This window comes from Equus quagga, chromosome 7, assembly GCF_021613505.1.
Source record: "Equus quagga isolate Etosha38 chromosome 7, UCLA_HA_Equagga_1.0, whole genome shotgun sequence".
Lineage (NCBI taxonomy): Eukaryota > Metazoa > Chordata > Mammalia > Perissodactyla > Equidae > Equus > Equus quagga.
The window spans coordinates 75,697,659-75,706,057 of NC_060273.1; positions in this window are offsets into that span (position 1 = coordinate 75,697,659).

Sequence of the window (8,399 nt, forward strand, 5' to 3'; positions counted from 1 at the left end):
ATTTTCAATACGTGCAGGTCATTGTATTTCAACATTTCCTCAAAGTTGTTAGGGAAAAAAGCGAGATCATGTAGAGTTGTGAGGCCATTGGCACAAAGTTTAAATTAAATTCTAAATACAATGGGAAGTTACTAATGGGTTCTAAACAAAGACAGGGCATGGTTAGATTAAGTATTTAGTGTGAAAGAAGCATTTAAGGAATTTTTTTAAAAATCTTGTGGGATATATCCTCACAAATCTCAAAATCTCCCCAAATAAGGTAGACACACAATACCCGACTAATACTTGCCTATCCTGATTGCTAATACTTTGGACTGGTCAGAGTATTTTCCCTCCTAAATGGATAGAAGGTCAAAGGCAGACAGGAAAACCACTTTGATCTTAGTGCCCTCTGAGTGAGCAATGAGCAGAAAAGGTTCATCCAAACATCCCTCTTCCCAAAATAGACTGAGGAAGAACTGATCACCAAGGAGGCGGAGCACATCCACTCGGTACTTCCTACATACAGCGCACATCTGTTCTAAGAGTTCTTTGAAAAGAGTTGAGGTACCCAGGAGACTTGAGGGAGCGAGTATATGTTCCAGTCCTTTCACAGTGGATGAGAAAGGAGGCAGGAAATATTAGACCAGGAAGTCTGACTTTGATAGCAAGTGAGGACAGCAGGAGATGAATGTGGGATGAGATCAGCCCACATGTGGTCCAGCCTTGCCATTACCCTTTGAGAGAGCACAGGCTGTCTGAGAGCCTCAACGGCCATTTTCTGAGGAAATGAAGCATGAAAAGGAGTGATCGAACATTGAAGATAATCAGAAACTGGGATTTAAAAACTCCTAAAATCTGAAATCACTGTCTTAAAGCTAATGGCTTGCTTAGGCCTTCAGTGTAGCTGTTAATGGCTAAGGATTAAGAAGAAATGAGGGAACGACTCTCCCTCTACTGTAACTTGTTTCTGAGGTACTTTAAAGCACTTGATGAAGCACTTTTGAACTATCTTAACCTTGTTAAGTTGTCACTGACAGAGCCTTTTTCTAACACCTGACAGCTGGGCTACTGCCCTGGTGGGGGTAGAAATTTTGCACATTATTTTCTCTCTCACTTCATCGGGGCCCTGTATAAACAGTCTGACCAAGTCAAGAACGTTGTCAATGCTGGGAAATGCCTCTTAACTCCCGCTCTGACAGGAAGTCACCAGTGTTGGTTTAGCTAATAGAATTTCTTAAAAGTTCCTTTGTTATACAGCGCTGGCAGTTGTCCTTTGTTCTCCTCCTCTTTTAAAGAGACTCACTTTTCAAACAGTCATATTCGGGCACATTTAGGAAGTGCCTCCCGTGTGCTGGGTCGGAAGCATTCAGGAGGGTGCTGTCTGGATGGAGGAGTGAGGGTGTATGTGGCACCTAGACTATCCGCTTGTGGCTAACAGCTGATTTCTCTGTGGACTTTGTGAAACTGCGCTTCCTTCCATGCCTGAGTGACAAAGCCAAGCGGGATACTTTTAAGTGGAGCCTTGCTTTAAGTGAAATACAAACCTAGGTGAAAGAGCAGACTTTTTGAGGACCTACTGCAAGCAAAAGAAATAACAATTAAAACACAGTTGCTTCTGAAAGTTTCAGACCCAGGAATTGCGAACCATGGTAGTGCCTCCTCCCTAAGATTATAAATTCCTAAAGATGAGCGAGGTGTCAAAGTTGTTCTTTATTCAAGGCCCATAAGAAACATTCCATAATAACAGGAATGTGTTATTCCTGGGAAAAGGAACACATAGACCCAACTGCAGAAAAGGTCAAAGCCAGCTGTTTACCTAGTTACCTAAAATTCTTCCTAGCTCCTCTTCTCTGCCTCACTGACAGAAGATTTAGATGTAAGAGAAGACAATAAACACAGATTTTCTGATTTTCTGCTTCTGTATAAATAGTCAGAAAATGAGAAACCATCTCGTGGATTCTGGGTTGTTCTCTAGTTTGAAATCACGAAAATGTGAGTTCCATAATAGCAGGGATCTCTCTCTGCACTATTTCCTGCTGTCTCCCCAGGGCCTGGCAGCTCATAGATGCTCAATAAATATTTTTTAATCAATTCAAGACAATATATGTGCCTGCTTGTGTAAAAACAAACAAAACAACATGAATTTCTGGAGGCATGTGGAAGAAACAGTAGTTACTTCTGGGAAGAAGTGAGAGGACGGCAGGATTTTATTTTATGTCTTTTTTCATGTTTAAATTTTTTATTATGAGTTTCAATCACTTTTATAATTAGGGTGAAAGACTAGTTAAAAATCACTCTTAAGTTCCCTTGGAGAAATGGCTTCAGCCGAAGCACAAAAAGGCCTTTCCCCTTGAGCTTGGACAGCAGGCTTGCAGAGCGCCCTCCGGAGGCTGAGTTCAGAACTACTTAGGGCGACCTTGGAGGCCCACAGGATGTTGGCGTCAAAGCTTATGGTTTGTAATCCCAGGGAAAATACCGAGGCGAGCTACTTTGAGGGATATTTCAGAGTCGTATAGACATATCTGTTAAAGAGACAAAATAAAAAGACTTAAAGATGTTTAGCATCAAGAGTGGGGGAATCTGAAGGCAGATTGTCTGATTTTGAGCCTTGTCCCTTCACTTACTAGCTGTGCAATTGATCTTGATCAGATAATCAATCTTCTAGGCCTCAGTTTCTTCGTCTGTAAAACAGAGAGGATAACAGCACGCAGTTCCTAAGGTTGCTGTGAAGATGGAACAAGTCTGTTGTTTCAGGCACCTAGAATGATGTCCGGCGTCATTACATACACTCAATGTGCGTCAGTGTTTCTTAACGTAGAGGAGCGTGGAGAAAGGACAGTTGAAAAACATAATGTATATTGATGTAAATTCATATGCATCAGCCTGTCTGGGTTCTTTCCTACGAATATAGAAACTGAATAATACCCTTTTTCTTTCCTTTTGTGCATATTAAGTTGCCCTCAATTTGACATAGGTACAATTTCATTTTTCAACGGGTAGGTATAAAGACAGCCCCAAAGGTGAAAAATAAAAGAGCTGATGGTGAAATGAGAGTCTTTGCATGTAAGCAATCATTGAAATATCTTCTCATTTTACCTCCAAACAGACATATTTAAGAGGAAAGACGAGGGAGCAAAAATTCAAACCTGAAAAAAGTGGCTGTACTCACATTGTACACATGACTTGTGCGGCGTTTTGTGAACGTGGCTGTGTTTGTTCACTGAGAGACAGATAATGACAAAGATTTCAAAAGAAACTGTAGGGCGTACTCTGAATGTGGCTGGCTGAGTTGATTCCAGAGCATAAAGCTTCAGTTTCTATGATCTGCCCAATTAGAATATTGTGAAGGCCTCGCCCCATTTCCATGACGGTCTCCTCAAGGAGGTAAGCAAAGACCAGGCCAGTCCATGCACCCCTCGTGCTGAAGCAAACTGATATCCCCTCACTGCTCTCTCTGTTTCTAGTCCATTAGATATACTTTCTCTGTCTGCCCTTCTCCCCCACAGGCGACATGTTCCTGACAGGTCTTTGATTCATCCTTCCCCTCACTTCCCAGTAAAAAGCAGCTACTCCACTCAAAGTACAATAAAGATTATGGGTCAAATCAATCCAAGTGACTTAATTCAAACTCCCCCAGAAATCTTCACTGGGGATCAATTTTGACTTTCTGCTTTGGCTGTTCTCATTGGGCGTTAATCAGAAACACATTTCTATTGTTGTTTAGTCTTAGAGGGAATATTTTTTTAATCTTGTTTTTTTCTCTACTCCTCTCATTGCTGATTTTATTATTTTTTTTACATGGGAAGATTTGACTTTTCTTTTATTCCTTCAAAATAGAGACTTAGTGTACCATGATATAAGACATACAGAATAATTAAAATTAGCTGGCAGGTCTATACCCCCATCTTGTCTCCTTCCGAGTTGCCTGTCCCTTGCTCCCAACAGCTGCGTCCTCTGCCCAGGCTGACCAGCACTGAGGTAGAGCCATGGATCCCCAAGTAACCACACAAGTAGAATCCACCCTTTGACAGGCAACTCGTGTTGCCCCACTTTGACTAGCAACCACTGTGTTCACTTAGCAACCGCCCCAGAGAGAAAGGGAAAGGCAGGCTGTCAGTGTGTAGAGCAAGAACTGCTCAAGTAAGCCACACCATCTGCACCCGGTCTGAGAAGGTGACTTGTCCCAAAATTAATCTTTGCTTCTCAACGAAGCTGTCAGATGTCCCATGAAATCAGAGACCCTTGGACTTTCCTCCTCAAAAGGAATTCAGAGGCAACACCAACTACACGTGGGCACTCTTCACGAACCAGGTGCTTTCAAAGCACTCTACGTGGATAAACTCATTCAATATCCCAAGAGCCCCATGAGGTAGGTATTATTATTACCCTCATTTTACAGATGAGGAAACTGAGGCTTGGAGACATTAAGTAACCCGTCCAAGGTCACACAATAGAAAGCAGAGGCCCTGGGAAACTAAGCAACTAGCCCACGGGTGGAAAATCATCCCTCTAGCGAGTCTCTTCTGATGTCACCCACCCGTGTTCCCCACCCGAACCCCACTCTAGTAAAACTGGCAACTTTGTCCTTCCACTGTTCCCTACACACACTGCTTTCCTATCACCTGCACCACTTTCCTGCTGCCGTCTGTTTGTACTGGGTCTCTCCCTGCTGGTCCTCGAGAGTGGGGGCCTTGCCATACCGATCTGTATGTTCCCAGTGCCTCGCACATCCCTGGCACTTAATCCCACTGCAGATGGCTTGCTTCTTTTACGTTAATTCTGATCAATTGGTAGCAACTACCAGGAATGCTCTGTTGAGGATGCTTCTGAGGAAGTCTGTAATCGTTGAGGAAGGAGTAAAGCACAGCTGTGTGGTAGGGAGGATGGCAATACGTCCCCCACTCATTTGCTCTCCCTGGTTCCAGGGGTCCTCCCAGGGCCCAGAATAGCACACACTCATGTGGTTACGTTGTGATTAAATGAGTATTTTGAGTTTGTTCCAGTGCCCTACAGACCCAAGAAGGTTCCACCCATCAACTCCAGTCCTCTCAGAAGTACTGCTGAACGGTGATTCCAACCACCTCATCTGAGAAAAAATCACCGTTTTTACAAATCCTTTTGATTACGAGCCCTGGGAATATCAGTCTCTGGAAATCCCACCAAATCGTAGCAAATCAGAAAAAGACCAGGGCTATGGACAGAGATTTGAGAGTCTCTGTGGATGTGTGGGTTTAAACGCCAGGGTAAGAGATGAGAACAGAGAGAGGAGGCACATCCCTGGGGCGAGTGTCAGGCAGGCAGGGAGGAGGAGAGTCTGCGAGGCCCTGTCAGGGAAGCAGGGGGCTGAGGGATCTTCGAGGCAAGTGTTCACCCAGTCCATCCATCGGAGAGCTAGGGAGAGCGGTGCCAGGCCCAGAACAGCAAGATCAGGAAGACGCGGCCCCAGGGCACACCCAGGAAGATGCGGTGGGAGCATTGTCTGTAGAGAATTTTAAAAGAACAACAAAATCAACTAAAAAACCATTGCTTTTAATTATTGCCATGCCCTGGCAATTCTAAACAATGCCAGTGATAAAATACTCCTCCCTCAAAAAATCTCTTTAGTCTAAATTCTAATCAATTTTTACAGTTACTGTTGAGTTCTGATAATATATATGTAAGATTCATTCAGTAAATTTTTATTTTCTATTAATGAGCATTGTATTGTCCATGGGAGATAATTCAGAGAATTCTCAATTATGTAATGGCTACCTATGTCTGTTTCTAATGTAAGTTTGGAACGGCTTGGAATTATTTGAGTGTGCTTCAAGCTCAGTGTGTCTCCAAACCCTTGACACCATGTATTCCTGAGTTTAAACAGATGATCTAAAATTAAAAATCATAATACAGGGATCGTAAAGATGAAGCAATGCAACCTGAGTTATTTCAACTCTGCCGATCTCTGTAAACACATGGAGTTTCTATTTGTATTTAAAATTCTTTGACGGCAGGGCCATTTGAAGGCTGCCAGAATTGATCCCAAATAAACAAAGGCATGGATATTATTGCAACTTCTGGAATTTACTGAAGTGGGATTTTTATGAATCTTTCATATCTGACTTTTCCTCTATATCTACTGTTTTGTGTGAAAGAAACTTTTCAACATTAAAATTTTAAAAAATGTTTTTTTAATCAACCATAAGAGATGATAGATTGACAAATGCGGTCATCCTACTATTGAACACGAATATGTGAAAAGATCTATTTTGATAGAATCATTGGCAAATGTGCAGAAGTCAAGGAAACAAATTGTAATACTGTCCTTCATTTCTGTGGTAGACCAGTTGATAAGTATGAGCTTTTCCTTTAGTTCAAAAAATACGGTAATATAATTAAAAGGCATTAATCTATTTTCCTTTTGGTGCATTATAACACTATATTTTTTATATTTTAATTTTTTATATTTATATTTTATCTAATTTTTTATATTTTAACATGAATATATAGATAATGTATATATACATATATATGAATATGAGACACAATAACAAAATTTTTGCTTTCTACAATTCTTTTCTGGCCACTGTTATTCATTTCACTTCTTGATTATTACTGAAAACAGGCAGTCATATTGAGGAGTGTTTTCAAAGATGATCTCCTCAGGGTGTGAAATATGCTGGGTATGCCAAGGGCCCTTCAGGGAGAGACCCAACACAAGCAGACGGGGTTAATAAAAGGGTACAGGTGATATGAAAGAAGTGTGTTCAGACAACAGTGGGAGCGCAAGATTGCCAGTTCTACAGGGGTGAGGGTTGGGTGGGGAGTTTCAGGAAACACTTGGTAGAGAGATTGTTAGCCATGGGAGTTTGTGGTAAGGGCCAGGATACACTTCCTGTCAAATGGGGAGGTTTGAAAGACAGTATGGCTTCCTCCACTTACTAGCTGTGAGACTTGGGCAAGTCACGTAATGTCTCTGGGCCTCCTAAGTAAAGTGAAAAACAAGGGTAATAATAGTACCTGCCTTATCAGACTGTTGTAAGAATTAAGTGACAATCAGGCTTAGAACAGTGCCTAGACACAAAGGGCATACTTAAATAACAGTTGTGAGGAAACCTTGGAGTAATTTCAGTGATGTCAGCCTGTAAAAGGCAAAGGAATGAGTGGGCAGCAGGGATTCAGGTCCCAGTGAATCCAGCCACACTTCCCTGAAGTTTGGCCCTGAATGGATAGAGATGCTACAGAAGATGCAGATAGAAGCATGGGAAGGGACATTGTGTATCCCATCACACTCCCATCCCAAGCTCCAGGCTACTCTAGGGTAGTCTCCCCCACACCCCATCAATCTCTGTCAATCCCATCACCCTGTTTTATTTACTATAGAGTGTTTGACACCATCTGACATCGTCTTGTTCATTTATTTGTTTGTTGTCTTCCCCACCTTACTCTCTTCCACCCTAGAATGTAAATTTCCTGAGAACAGCATCTTGACTGTCTTGTCCACTTCTGCATCTGCAAAGCCTAGAATCGTCCCTGACTGCTACTCAATAAATATTTGTCAAATTAATTGTTCAATTAATGCCATGTATCCTCAATCTCACCTAAAGGGGTGATTTGAGCTCATTTGTCAGCAGAGAGAAAGAATCCAGGAGTGGGAGAAATCTTGACAAACCAGAGAGCAAGAATGATTAGGAGCCTAGGATCAAAAGCACAGGTGGAGGGATGAGAGTGGAAAAGATAGAGAATATTTCTTGTCCTGGATATTGGATTTCATCCAGAGCTGACTAATATCCCTCTAGCTTTCACTCTCGGACAGCTGGGCTCTGATACTCGGGTGATTAGGCACATGCTGCAATTAATCATCTTTATAAAATAGCTCAAAGGATTACACCCAGCAAGTAGCTATCCAACCTCGTTATGGTCCTCAAAGCCCTTCCTTTACGCGTTGGTTTGCTCCCTAAAATAAGCAGACTTTGTCTTCCTCTTTTAGCAACTCTAAAAGATGCAGGAGTGGTTTCTGTGAATCCTGTTTAGAAAGCTCCATATACACATGGAAAGAAGCCTTTGGCTGAGACAGAACAGCTCATCTAAACATAGTCAATGAGTGAATACTCGAATCTCCAGAAAGTGTGGGTAAGAAGTTACAGCTGTGGAAAGGCTGGCAGAAAGGAGAGAATTTCCCTGACCTCTAAGTTTTAACACCAATAAATACACGCCGCAAAGTACAGCATTGTGCCTAAAATGATACAGATAATACCTTTCTTATGACATTTGTCCTTAAAATAGTCACTTATCTTTGGAAAGGAATCTCATTGGAACACTGGGCTAAGATAAAATTCAGTCCTTTACAACAATGATGCAGAAATGCATAACGTTCTGGGGCCACAGCAAACTGTATGATAAACAGTAAGGCCAAAACTACAAACGTTACCTAAAGAGAT